The 14,334-nt window shown below is 43.3% G+C and overlaps 1 protein-coding gene across 1 annotated transcript in view; it reads left to right on the top strand.

The window, feature by feature from the left end:
• Positions 1-12,198: 12,198 nt before the first annotated feature.
• The window catches only part of fbxo41 (F-box protein 41), a 73,583-nt gene continuing 71,447 nt past the window's right edge, over positions 12,199-14,334 (top strand). The window contains exon 1 of the mRNA XM_080880503.1: positions 12,199-12,313. The gene's annotated coding sequence lies outside the window, so the exon portion shown is untranslated. The remainder of the gene's footprint in view (positions 12,314-14,334) is intronic.

Raw genomic sequence — 14,334 nt, 5'->3', positions numbered from 1 at the left:
GTGAATGTCCATTTTTTGTGTTTGTTGTCACTCTAATAGGTTCTTTGGTCTGGTATGACTGAGATGCAGGGTGTTGCTCATGGTCCAGGTTCCTTCTCACGGTCCTTTCAACAGGTGCTCTTAGCCAGTACCCCGAGCAATCACTCTCAGAACCGCTGTCAGAGTTATCCCACATGTCTGTTTGTCTTTGTGCATCTGCAGATCTTTCCATCCTTCGTCTGTTGCGTGTTGTCTTTCCAATCGCAGGCTTTGCCAGGGGGGGAGTGACTTGAACAGGTAAGTCATTTACAAGTAACAGCAGATTGCGATGCAATGTTCGGGTTCTTTTTGGGTCTCCAGCTTCAGGATGGACTACGTAAACTGGGCTATCTGCTAGCTGCTCTTTTACTATATAAATAGTCCTCTCCCAATATGATCTCAACTTGCCAGGTCCTCCCCGCTCACTGAGGTTTCTGACCAGAACTCTGTCTCCTGGCTTAAGCATGACTCCTTTTGCCTTTTTATCATATGTTATTTTGCCTCTTGCACTAGACTTCTTGCTATTTTCACTAGCAATCCGATAAGCTTCCGACATTCGTTCGGCCCATTTCTTGGCATATCCTGTAGGTGAGTATGTTTCATTCTCCCCCTTCAATCCAAACAGCAGATCAACTGGTAGATGCGGGTGTCGTCCATAGAGGAGATAGAATGGTGAGTAGCCGGTGGACTCATGTCGAGTACAGTTGTACGCATGTACAAGATGTGGGAGGTGGTCTTTCCACTGTACTTTTTCCTTTTCGGTTAATGTTCTCAACATCTGGAGTATTGTCCTGTTGAGACGTTCTGAAGGGTTACTTTGAGGATGGTAAGGTGATGTTCTAGAATGTCCGACACCAGATAATTTCTGTAGTGTCCTGAACAGTTCATTCTCAAATTCACGACCCTGGTCGTGATGTAGTTTGGATGGGTATCCAAATCTGGGTATGAAATCCTGGAAAATCCGTTCAGCAGCTGTTTTCCCACTCTTGTTCCTTGTGGGGTATGCTTGAGCAAATCTAGTGAAATGGTCAATTACCACGAGAATATACTCATACCCTCCACGGCTGGCTTCCAAATGCAAAAAGTCAATACACACCAGTTCTAAAGGGTAGTCCGATCTTATACTACCCATGGGAGCCCTGACGTGTGTTACTGGTTTCTTGGACATGATACAGGGACACTTCTGGGTCACATAGGCTTCAATGTCCTTAGCCATAAAGGGCCAATAGAATCTGTCCCTTGCGAGATGTAGCACTCGGTCTGTCCCAACATGACCCATCGTGTCATGTAAATGTCTTAATGCTAAAGTCCTGTACTTGGCAGGAAGCACTAATTGTCTTCTGTCACTGGTACATCTATACAAGAGGTCATTTTCAAGATGTAATTTACCCCACTCGTGGAGGAGTTTATGGGCAGTTCCTCTTACCATCTTGCGTATTTCATCTGTCAGTTTTGCTCCATCTAGTTTCAGCTTGAGGATTTGGCCAATGGCTGGATCCTCTCTTTGAGCTTTAACTAGATCATCATGGCTGATGCTCAGCGAGTTGATATGAGGCTGCTGATGGGGGTCCAGAGAAGAGATATTGAGCATGGCTACCCAAGCAACATCTTTCTGTCTGGCCACCTGGCTTCCATCCCAGACTGCCTTCACTGCCTCATCTGGAAATCCCTCTGTACAAGCAGTTTCATATTTCTCTATATCCAAGGGGAGACGAGAAAGAGTGTCTGCGTCTACATTTGACTTTCCTGGCCTGTATCTGATGTCGAACCGGAAATCTGAGAGCTCTCCAACCCACCTATGTCCCACTGCGTTTAACTTTGCGGTACTCATTACATAGGTTAGGGGGTTGTTATCTGTATAAACTGTGAAGTGTGGGGCATAGTACAGGTAGTCACGGAATTTTTCACATACAGCCCATTTCAACGCAAGGAACTCTAATTTTCCACTATGCAGGTGGTAATTGCGTTCTGCTTGTGTCAGAGTCCTAGATCCATAGCCAATTACTCTCAATTTCCCATGTTGACGCTGATACAGGACAGCTCCTAAGCCCTGGTCAGATGCATCTGTATGCAATGTGAAAGGCAGGCTAAAATCAGGATATGTCAGAACAGGGGGGTTGGTGAGGAGGGTTACCAACTGTTCTAACGCTCTCTGGTGTTTTAGAGTCCACTCAACGTGCTCTCGAGAGGACAGCTGTGAGTGTTTGCTGTTTCTCACAGATTTTGGACACTGAGTTTTGCCTGGCTTGGTCTGAAGGAGTTCATAGATTGGTTTAGCTATCCGGGAAAAATCCTGGATATACGAGCGGTAGTAGCTTAGAAAGCCTGCCAGCTTCCTCACATCACCAACTGTTTGAGGTGTCTTAGATGTCAGGGTTTTGACAGCCTCCAGGTCTGCCGGGTCTATTCTGACTCCTTCAGCGGACACAAGCCGACCCACATATCTGACTTCTTGTTTGAAGAGGTCACATTTCTCCGGCCTCAATTTTACTCCATGTTCTTGGAGTGCCTGGAGAACCTTGCGGAGGGTCTCAACATGGTCGTCAAATGTTTTTGCATAGCAAAGTACATCGTCGAGGTATGGGATGCAACATTCATCTCTAAGAGAGCCAAGCATCTCTTCCATGCTCCGCTGAAAAGCAGCTGGGGCATTTGTGAGACCAAATGGGATGCGAACCCATTCATAAAGACCCCATGGTGTTATGAAGGCAGTGAGGTGGCGAGAGCCCTCAGCTACAAAACCCTGGTGGTAAGCTTTTCCTTGGTCTAAGATGCTAAACCACGAGTACCCACCCAGAGTATCAATCAGATCCTGTATCCTGGGCAGTGGGTGTCGATCAGGAACAGTCTTTTTGTTCAGAAGGCGATAGTCTATGCATAAGCGTAAACTGCCATCTTTCTTTCTGACACAGACGACTGGGGCGGCGTACGGGGACTGAGACTTTACTATCCAGCCTTTTACCAAAAGTTCTTGTATGTACTCTTTAACCTCTTTAAAAAGTGGCTTAGGGATGGATGAGTAGGTTTTCTGAACAGGGATATCATCTTTCAAGTTGATTGCCATTTGCAAACTGGGTATGCATCCTATATCACTACTGTCACGAGCAAAAGCCCCAGCTTCCTCGCAAAGCATTTTGTTAACTTTTGCCTGTTGTTCCTCATTAAGATGGCTGATGTCGACAGGAGGCTGCCATAGGGGTAAGTTGGTATGAGTAGATGTAGAGGTGGCACTATTGGCTGTCACTGTGGGCTTAGATTCTCCTAGTGAGTCCATTGTAATCACCTTCTCAACAGAATGAATACTGCCAAGGGCTGTTTTCCTTGGTAGTGTGATGTTATGTTTTGTGTTGTTGCCCACAGGTACCTCTACAAAGGGCCTCTTGGTGCTTTGCACTTCAAGCAGTCCTTCACAGACATCTAGCTCAGCAAGCTGTGTGTTGTTATCATCAGGCTCAAAGAGGAAAACAGATTCGGACAGGTTCATGGCAGGTGAGACTGGACACTTAACCCAAATCACCTGACCCGCTGGAATAAGGGTGTCATACCTGCCAGTCCGCAGGCGTCCACATTGTGCAGGGGCTTCATCAGCCTTGATGAGGTTTACCAGGAGCTCTGCCTTTTCTGTTGGTATTGACATGGCATTGCAAAGCAGGGTGACGAGAGTTGGCATGAACCGTCCTGGTTGTTCCTGCACAAGTTCCTCCATCACATTGAAACCCAGCAGCGGTCTCTCCAAAACAAAACTGCTTACAAGAAAAGGCACAGTTATTGACAAATTAGGGTCTTCATTCCCTCTCAAATTAACTGTGATTGGCACCCAGCCATCAAATGGGAGAGTGTCACCATTCACAGCACGGACTTTTAACTCTTCTTCATTATCAATGACTTCATCAAGTGACCTTACAGGTGTATCTGGTAGATACTTATTTTTCCACTCTCTGTCAATCATGCTCACTTGAGCTCCCGTGTCCAACAAAGCACTAACTGCTAAACCATTTAGATGGCACTGGGTGAGCGCTTTTTTTCCAATTAGTTTGGCTAATTTTTCACTTTTACTGTTGGGTGAACTGCCAAGAAGTATAGCAGATTTATTTTCTTGGTTATTCTGTCTCTGGGTTGGCACTACATTATGTTTGGTGTCAGCGTCACACTTTGCCAAACTTACAGCAACAGTCTCACTAGTACTACATAGGTCAGATTGGGACGGAGAGTGGGACACGGTCACTGTTTGTCCCGTGACAGGGACCGGCTCCCGTTTCCCTGACGTATTGTTTTCTTCATGCAGCCAACTGCGCGGTGGCCTTCCTCACCACAGTGAAAACAGTGGGGACAGTCGGGGCGGTCTTGTTCTATGCACTTTTCACAGCCATACTTTCTTTCTCTGTGGTGATCGATTTTGATTTTCTTGTACTGGCTGCTCTGTTCAGCTGTTATTTGTAGTGACTGTGTCATTTGTTCAACAATGCTTGCAAGTTTTTCGACTTTCTCTGACAGCTGCTGGATCATATCCACCTTAGGTCTTTTTCCTGCATTTTCCTCTTTCAATACAGGACACTGCATACCGTTAATCTCGACTTGTGTGCTGTGCACATTGGTGTTTCTCTGACGGGTGACTGATCCTAGACGACGCTGTCTTTCACTTTCATCACTCATTACTTTCTTCATTTGTTTAAGGATAGTCTCATCTGTGACATTGGCATCTGCAAGGAGTGGCTTTAACTCTCTACGAATGTCACTATGTTTGTGGCCCAGTCCTTGATACACAGTATGAAGAAATACATCCTGAACTGTACTGTGTTAGAGTTTGTATTGTTGATTGTCATTTATGCTTAGAAATATTTAACCATAGATGCTTAGAGGTGTATAATCAATTGTGTAGTGATAAGTTGTGTGATCTTTAACAGGCTACAGAGGCTTGGTGTGTATCCCACACTAGAATGCACACCTATATCCTGGAAGCATGGGAAAGTTCGTACCTTGTCTTAATTGTTTTATGGTAGGATTAACGTAGCTACGTCTGTTCTAGTCTAAGTGCTTTTCTGTTTAGATGAACTGCTGGACTTCCTCACCGGGGGGGGGGGGGGGGGGGGGGGGGTCTAGTCTACCCTCTTCCTGACCAAGGATGTTTGACCCTTTGATCAGCAACACACACACACACACACACACACACACACACACACACACACACACAGGCAAGGTACTCTTTGTTTGTATGTAGACGTCGTATGTTAATGAACCTATGCATATTCATGTAACCTCAATAAAAGGACAGTGGTACGGGAGGACGGACGAGAGCGACTGGGGTCAAGCGAAGGGACGGCGCTCTGTCCGGTCTCTCCCGTGCACGAGTAACATGAAGAACTTTGCCTATTTGTGTCTTGCTTAGCAGTGTAATTATATTGTCTTCAACGTTCCAGCGGATGGGTTCAAGCTACAAACCTATCATTAATTGGTCCTTCGAGCCGGAGCCCTGGAATCGCATTCACCGAGGGGAGGAGAGGCACGCTGAAAGACTGACGTCAGCCAGGAAGTTCCTGTGGATTCGCGGTCTGTCTTTTCTCCTCGATGAATGACGGTCGGCGGGATTCGGGCTGATATTACACTCTAAGCAATGCCAAGTAAGTTTAAAGAGGCCGACTCTATAACCGTGTCGTTGTGCAGTCTCCGCCACTGTGTGAGGCGTTGAGAAGAGCCCGACTCTATAACCGTGTGGTTGTGCAGTCTCCGCCACTGTGTGAGGCGTTGAGAAGTTCGCTACTTTGTGGAGCGATACCCGGGTTCCTTGCTACTTTGTGGAGCAAGAGGTTCCTCGCTACTTTGTGTGGCGAGAGGTGAGTTCTCCGCCACTTTGTGGGGCGTTGAGAAGTTCCGCGGGGTCCAGACTGTGCTGGACGATAGGCCTATTTTGTGTTGTTTTTGTTGTCGTCGTCGTCGTCGTTGTTGTTGTTGTGTGGGTGTGTGCGGAGCAGAACATGTGGTCTGTGACACCGACTGTTGTTGTTATCATGGGTTTCTAAGCAACCAAGAGTGAGTCGGAGGGAGACAGACGTTTGTGCTGGACTTTGCTCCTGGCAGCACAAAGTATTTATGTAAAAAAGAGAGGGAGCGACGGCTCCACAGCTGCGCGGGTTCACGCAAGCGCGGTCACGCGGGTTTCACGCGGACCTGAGCCGTGCGGTTAATCGCAGGCTTATAAATGGAAGAGATTAAGATGTTAAGAAGTTTTCAGAAAACACACCAGCCTTGAAGAGCGTGTGGAGAAGGCCAGCCCACATCAGCAGCTATGCTCTGGTGGGTGGCTGTCCCCCCACCCCTTGCTGACACAAAACGTTAACTCTTCAGCCTGTGTGCCAGACCATAGACGTAATTGAGGTGGATAGTTGTTAAAAGTAATCTACATTACGCTTGTGGTTGCTCAAATTCAGTACAATGACATGTAAGGTGAAGTGATATAGATAAATATTTAAACTAATGAAGTGCATAGAGGCACTTGACCTGTGTGGAAGACTGTCGTCTTATTATGAACCATTGTTGAGATATACAGCACACCTGTGAAAACAACTAATATGCTGAACCCTGTATGAAACATCTAAAAGTACATGATGGAGAAGCTGTGTTGAATATGAAAGTGTAAGACTTTGCCACTGTGGGCAGAGCAACTACTGTGTGATGTTGCGTTGCGGTTTTTTTTTTTTTCTTCTGAGCTGATGAGCAAGCTACACATTATCAGATCAAGAGCTGTCTGAGAACTACTCAAAGAGAGGGAAACAGAGCTATGAGTGTGCACCGTTCCCGTGAGCAGTTTTCCTGCACCTTGACTCGTGTGTGTAGCATCAGCATCATGTGTTTGTTTATTTGTTTTGTTGGGTTAATAATAATTAAATAAACTGGTGATCATATTTATGGATCACCATGGCACATATCATCAGTCATGTGATTTATTTACGCAGATCACAAAGTGAGTGTGAATGTGTCTGACATCACAGTGTTTTTGTGCACTGTGCAAAAGTAATTGCCTTTGATTGTGAGTGACAGCGGTGATTTTGCAGGTCGCCAGCTATTGTAAAAAAAAAAAAAAAAAAGAGTGAATAAGAGGGAGAATTTATATTGTAGGAAAAAAATAATCATAGGAAAAAGGTTTTGTGTTGATCAACCAAAAAAAACAACTATAATTTCATTTTCTGCTTTTAAGAAAGGATTGTTCACAAAAACAGAGAGAGAGAGAGAGAGAGAGAGAGATGTGTGTTGGTTAAGCAGTGATGATAATAATGAAATGTCTTAGTTTGTCACTTTCAGGTGAAAAGCAGACCTGAATCAATTTTCCACATGCAGCGGTCGGAAGAAAGCTATAGTTTAACATCACTGGAAACATGCAGGCCAAGTTTCCGGCTGACTTATTTACAGCGCCATGTGTCTCTCAACCTCACAAGCAAGTGCTCACTCCTCCCTGAGGAATGCAGCTCCAAAGAGCAATAACATGGCAGATAAAGACAGCAGCAAGTCCTGAGCAAAGAGTCCCAGCAAAGCAGCAGCAATGTGGACAAACAGCATCAAAGAAGAAGAGCAAACCCATCATCCTGACTGATCGGATGAATGGCACTGTGTTTACAACAAGCTGAAACTTCACTGTGCATGTGAAGAAAACGTTTGAGGAGAACTGAACAGTTGGAGTTTGACATTTGCCACCTGTGGAGTAAAATGGCAAGAAGAGACAGTGGAACACAGGACAAAGCTGAAGGAGAACTGCCGGCTGTGGACTGTTAAAGTGGGAGAGGACAAAAGAGTGAGAGGACAACAGAGTGAGAAGACTAGGTGAGAACACATAGGAATTATTTAATGTGGGAAATCAAAATTTGGGTTAGCAAACCTGGGGAAAAGAAAACTGACTGCTTAAGTTGGAAAATTGAGACGGAGTCTGAAACATTGTGAAAATAGAAACATATACAAAATCACACACACACAAGCAGAACATGCATTAACCCTACTAACAATTCCAAACACAAAATGACTCATGAAGACTCATAGCACATTAGTTAAGAAATGATTAAATAGCAGAGAAGTGTGTAGGAAAGGCAGAGAACATGCTCTGCTGGAGATGCAGCTCCACAGACATGCATTAAACCTGCCTAATAACACAAACACACATGCAATGAAAATTAGCTTGTTATCTTTCATCAGTGTTAAAATAGTGTCAATTTAGCAGACACTTGTTATCAAATGCTGAATTTATCCAATGCAAACATTTTTATACTCAGCATATGTCAAATCACCCTAAATTATTGCAAAGATACACAGTTTAATAAATGTATTAGCAGTTACCCCATTCATTGAGCTCATCTCATGGCAAACTGCATCTTACGAGCAACCAAAGAAATGTTAGAGTTTGTATTGTTGATTGTCATTTATGCTTAGAAATATTTAACCATAGATGCTTAGAGGTGTATAATCAATTGTGTAGTGATAAGTTGTGTGATCTTTAACAGGCTACAGAGGCTTGGTGTGTATCCCACACTAGAATGCACACCTATATCCTGGAAGCATGGGAAAGTTCGTACCTTGTCTTAATTGTTTTATGGTAGGATTAATGTAGCTACGTCTGTTCTAGTCTAAGTGCTTTTCTGTTTAGATGAACTGCTGGACTTCCTCACCGGGGGGGGGGGGTCTAGTCTACCCTCTTCCTGACCAAGGATGTTTGACCCTTTGATCAGCAACACACACACACACACACACACACACACACACACACACACACACACACACACACACACACACACACAGGCAAGGTACTCTTTGTTTGTATGTAGACGTCGTATGTTAATGAACCTATGCATATTCATGTAACCTCAATAAAAGGACAGTGGTACGGGAGGACGGACGAGAGCGACTGGGGTCAAGCGAAGGGACGGCGCTCTGTCCGGTCTCTCCCGTGCACGAGTAACATGAAGAACTTTGCCTATTTGTGTCTTGCTTAGCAGTGTAATTATATTGTCTTCAACGTTCCAGCGGATGGGTTCAAGCTACAAACCTATCATACTGGCTGAGTACTTTACATCTGAGTTGGTATGCTTCGAGGTGAGCAAGATCTTTTGTTTGAGACCTATGACTCGATACAGAAACTGTTGTGGTGTCTCACTGTCACTTTGTTTGGTGCACATGAGTTCCTGGAAGAGTTCTGTGTTGTTTTGCTCACCAAGGTGAGAATGGAGGAAGTCTTTAAGCTCCTCTACTGTCAGTTCATCCTTGTTCATTAGCATGTCTTTGAAATTACCAGGTTTGATAACTCTCATGACAGCCCTCACAATTTCGGCATCATTAAACTGTTCTTTGAGACCCTCTTCAATCTGGCGGAAGATGCTGTTATAACTGATGTCTGATCCCTGGTCTCCAATCTGGCCCCCGTGAATCTTAAACTCCCTGCGATGGAGGTAAGACAAGTCTCTTAGGGACACCACCTTGTCATGTCTCATGGGTGCTTGAGTTTCAACTAAGCTGTCATTGTGTGGTGTGCTTCTACAATGAGCCTGTGATGGTGTCTGAGAGGTGAGTTGAGAACCTGATGTGGGCATGTACTGCTTAATTTTCTTAGAGAGCTCTTCGTAACTGAAGAGTATTTTTTGTAGTTCTATATCACGTTGGGAAACAGCAGTAGAGCTGGTATTCTGGGTCACACTGTCAGTTACTTCTGTACCACTATTATGACCATCTTCTAAAAACATTGCATTAGTTGGACTCATTTCAACACTGACATCATGAGGCTGAGCATTTGGACATAGATCACATGAATCATTACCAGTGGCAGCCTGTATCTGCAAATCAGAAACATGACCCTGGGTAACAGCATCAACAACATCTTTCAGTGACAATAAGTGTGACATGCCCTGATCTTCTGACTCTAATAAAGCCTTACTGCACATGAAACCACTGATGTACTCGAAGCAGCTGTCTTCATCCCCTGACTTAAGGCAAGACTGATCCACTCCTGGCACTGGACCCAGAGACTTGGCAATCTGGAACAGTTCATCAGCAGAGAGGGTGAGAAGGTCTTTCTTGATGGCCCACACCAAGCTCCTCCTCTCACCTTCCGCCATGGTTGCTTCCCTATCCCTTGCAGTGGGTCACACAATGTCAGCTTTCGTACAGTTTTTGCCTTGATGGGCGATGGTCCGAGCACCAAGCAGCACCAAGCAGTCCTTATTTATCTTTTTTTCCTTACTACTTGTCCATTGCGCTAGTTGTGACACATGGCCAATGCATTTCCTGCACAATCAGTAGCATCTATTCTCCATCAGGCAGCAGCAGGTGTAGGTAACAACCAGCAGACTGGACTTGTCGGTGTTTTCTTGCCACTCTTGGCCCAAAGTACCGGTATTACTGGATCAGCTCCCAGCCTCAAAGGCAGGACTGATCCCGGACGAGCCCCCAGAAAACTGTTACAGGTACCGGGTGGCAGCACCTGTAGACAGCTATATATGTGTCCTGTAAACAGGAAAGAAATGATCAGACAGGGAGACGTGGCTTGCCGTTTCCTGAATACTCCGCCATTATTTATTCAAATTCACAATTATGCACTCCTTTCATTACTTTTACAGTATTACAACTGTGTATTTACTTATTCTTAACATAGCTCACACACACATTCTCCATAACACATTCCAATGTTATAAACATGACCAATTTTCTTGTAAGACTTGGTTCAAAATGAATTCCAACAAGACAAATCTATAAATCTCAAATAGCTTGAAAGAATGGTATAATCAGCACCATCTTGACATGTGCACTGAATTCACGGAAACAGTTTATGGCAGAAACAAGATACTAAAACAATACAGGATAACGGTGGAGCCGATCACTAACATCACAGAGCATAGGAGGTGTGCGACCCAAACTAACATGCTAACCTTAGCATGCTGCTAAAGCCGTAAACAAATACTTACAAAAGTGTAATTTACTGTACTACACAATGTTGTACGCTTTCACTTTCCAACCGTAATGGTTAGTCTATGCTATATAATGGATGTGATTGCTATTATATTCTATTTCGGGCACGATACGAACCTGTAAACAGGAAAGAAATGATCAGACAGGGAGACGTGGCTTGCCGTTTCCTGAATACTCCGCCATTATGAGAAAACAGCGCGGAGCATGCGCTTCAGGCTGCTAACAACAGGCCAAACCATGGTCTCACACTGCCACCTATTGGTATAAAAATGAAGCGTCCACTACAAATATCCCAGGGTAGTTACCAAGTTTCCTGTTACAATTACTGTAGTTATTTAGGGCATTTCCAAATGGAAATATCACTTACATTGAAAGTGAAATTACTTAAATTAATTCACATAAATGTGATCACACATTAGTGGGTATCACATGTGCGTCACGTTCAGTCACTGCTAAAGTCTTCTCTCTCTCACAGTCAAGTGTACAGGCGCAAACACATAAGAGCACCTCTGGTTGTGGCTGTGTTCATTTTAAGCTACAGTGAAATCAAATCAAAACACCAGGCAGTGCATTCACTCTGAGGTCTGCAAGCTGCAGAGCTGAGCTTCAGCTTTCACAAGCTGGAGCTCAGCTTGTGAAAGCTGAAAATTTCCCCACATAAAGAGGCATTCAGCCTCTTCCACACCAAAAGGATATTGATTGAGTTGATGCTGAGGTTTTAATGACCTCCTTTAATTAAATGCACCCTTTTAGTCAGCTATTATCAGAAAGAGTGTGTTTGCATGTGCCTCGAATAACACATATTCATGCAAACACTGAATGATATCATTCAAGTGGATCAATTTGCATCATTGTGTGATTATGTGTTTAATATCAGGAACACAGAGTTACAACAGCGTGAGATTTAGTATTTCACAGCCTTTAAAACACAACATCTTTTATTATTGTAGCACCGACTGGATGAAAACATCATTGTTTGCTTTACACTGATTTAAATCTGTGTAATGATACCTCCATTTCTGTGGAAAGTACTATTCTCTTTCACCGGCCATTTTATTACATATAACTGGTCAACTCTTCGTTAACCCAAATATTTAATTAGCCAACTCCGTGCATTCAGGCGTATAGGCACGTGTTGAAAGAAGAAAGGTGATTTAAGTGAATTTGAACATGGCGTGACTGTTGGCCAGATGGTCTGGTCTGATTTTTTTCAGAAACTGCTGGTCTACTGCCATTTTTCGCCTCGAGGGTTAACAGAGGAAAAGAAAATGAGAGAAAAGCAACAATATCCAGTGAGAAAATGCTTCGTTGATGTCAGAGGTCAGAGAAGAATGGACAGACCTGCTTCCAGCTGATGGTAAGGCAAAATTAACTCAAACAACCACTCATTACAACCAAGATATGCAAAAGATCATAACAATTAACAGAGTTTCACTTAAACCGGGAAATAAAAAGACTGGAAATACATTACGTGGTCTGATGAGTCTCAGCTTCTGCTGCAAAATTCAGATGGTAGGGTCAGAATTCATGTAAACAACATAAAAACATGGATCCATCCTGCCTTGTATGAGCAGTTCTGGCTGGTGGTGGTGTAGTGGTGTGGGGGATATTTTCTTAAATGCCACAGCCTACCTGAGTATTGTTGCTGAGCGTGCCCATCCTGTGTACCTAACTTCAGATGGTTGCTTCCAGCAGCAAAACACACCAAAATGTCCCTAATACACTGGCCAGTGAGTGTCCACAAAGACAGTTTTAGCACTTCTGGTTGTTAATGTTACTGAGTGAGTCCTGTTCTGTAGGAGAACCAGTCAAAATCAAGATGGATGCTTGTGTCTTTGTATCAAATGTATATAAGCAACGCATGCAAAGTAAAAGAAAAGCTATAACGTGTGGATGACAAAGACAAATTCATGTTTGCAGACTGCTACTTCTAAACCATTAGTACAGAATATAGCCACAGGCTGTGAAGCATGGGACAAACATCAGCTGCTGAATAAATCCCTGGAATCTGATTTTTGCTTGTGTATTATTTTTTTTCTCTTTTCTGTCACCACAAAGAAGCCTACTGTATGATTAGCAGAAGAGTTATGACCCCCATTATAACACACACACAAACACGCTGCACTCAAAGGTCCAGAACATTCTTTAACTCTGTGTTATCAAAGAACCACCCATAAAAAATGTGATTTGTTTACCATGACTGCCTGTAGTGAACAGCAAGAAACCATCAGAGTTGGAGAAATGAGCACAAAAGAAAGTGAAATCTGCCAAGTTTAGTTCTGCGTGCTGCTGTCCACATGCAGCCCAACATGTATCTCAGCAAGATTAAAACAGCACAGCCAAAAAGATAAAAAAAATAAATAAAAACAAAAACCTAACAAGAAGCAGAGTGTTTTGTGAAAACCTTGACATAATTTTAAAGAAAATAAATCGAATCTTTATCATAAAAGTTATGATCAAAGCTAAAACAAAAGCCAGTGAATGGTGAACTGCATTAAGCAAGTCCCTCAGATCCTGAGACAGACTGTTTGTGACACAATCTTTTTGAGTTTTTGTGAAATCCTTGAGATGGTTGGGAAGACAGCTGCAGAGAAATGGTGGCAAATCCAAATGGATGAAATAATCATGATACAAAGATCTCAGTCTCCAGTTGTTATTCCTGTGATCTATACACTACTCTGTCCCAGTAACACAGTTTTATTAGCATTAATATGCTAAATGGGAACAATAGCCAGAAGTGACTGATTACCATGGCGGTGTGGGGCTCGTGCTGGCCAGTCACTAACCAAACTCAACACCACCTTGAGCCATAAACACACCAGCTATCCCATCATAAATTAACAACAATGGAGGACAAACACATCATAGCTGCAATAACTGTTACTACACTGTAAATTTAATGCATTCACTTAAACATGAACAGTCCCTAAATCTTTGAACTAGCTGCCCTTAGTCGTTACATCTATAAAGCATGTCTAAGAAATACTTAATACTTGGTAAATGGCCTATATAAATACAGGCCATTTACCATTTACCATTTTACTTGTGTGACTTTTTTAACCATTGTTCCAGTTATTCCAGTATCACCGGGCTGTAGCCCATCCAAAATCCTTGTGTTCCGTCTCTAAATCTCTCAAAGAAAATGTACCAAAATTATCCATTAGTCATATTATTTGAATTCACATTATCCTAATTGAATTGATAAATTGTATTTCTCACAGATTCTGTCTCTAGCTTGCATGAATCCTAATTCCTAACTTTAAACACATTGCCACTGATACATTTATCAGGTGGAGATACACATCTTGTCTGAAACTGTTACAAATGATGTGTTTTGCTCTAAAACTGTATAGATGATCTTTGAAACCAAGCATCTTC

This window comes from Rhamphochromis sp. 'chilingali' (assembly GCF_963969265.1).
Source record: "Rhamphochromis sp. 'chilingali' genome assembly, chromosome: 4".
NCBI classification, from domain to species: domain Eukaryota; kingdom Metazoa; phylum Chordata; class Actinopteri; order Cichliformes; family Cichlidae; genus Rhamphochromis; species Rhamphochromis sp. 'chilingali'.
The sequence above is the reverse complement of the archived record's forward strand: the minus strand, read 5'-3'. Positions and strand labels throughout refer to the sequence as shown.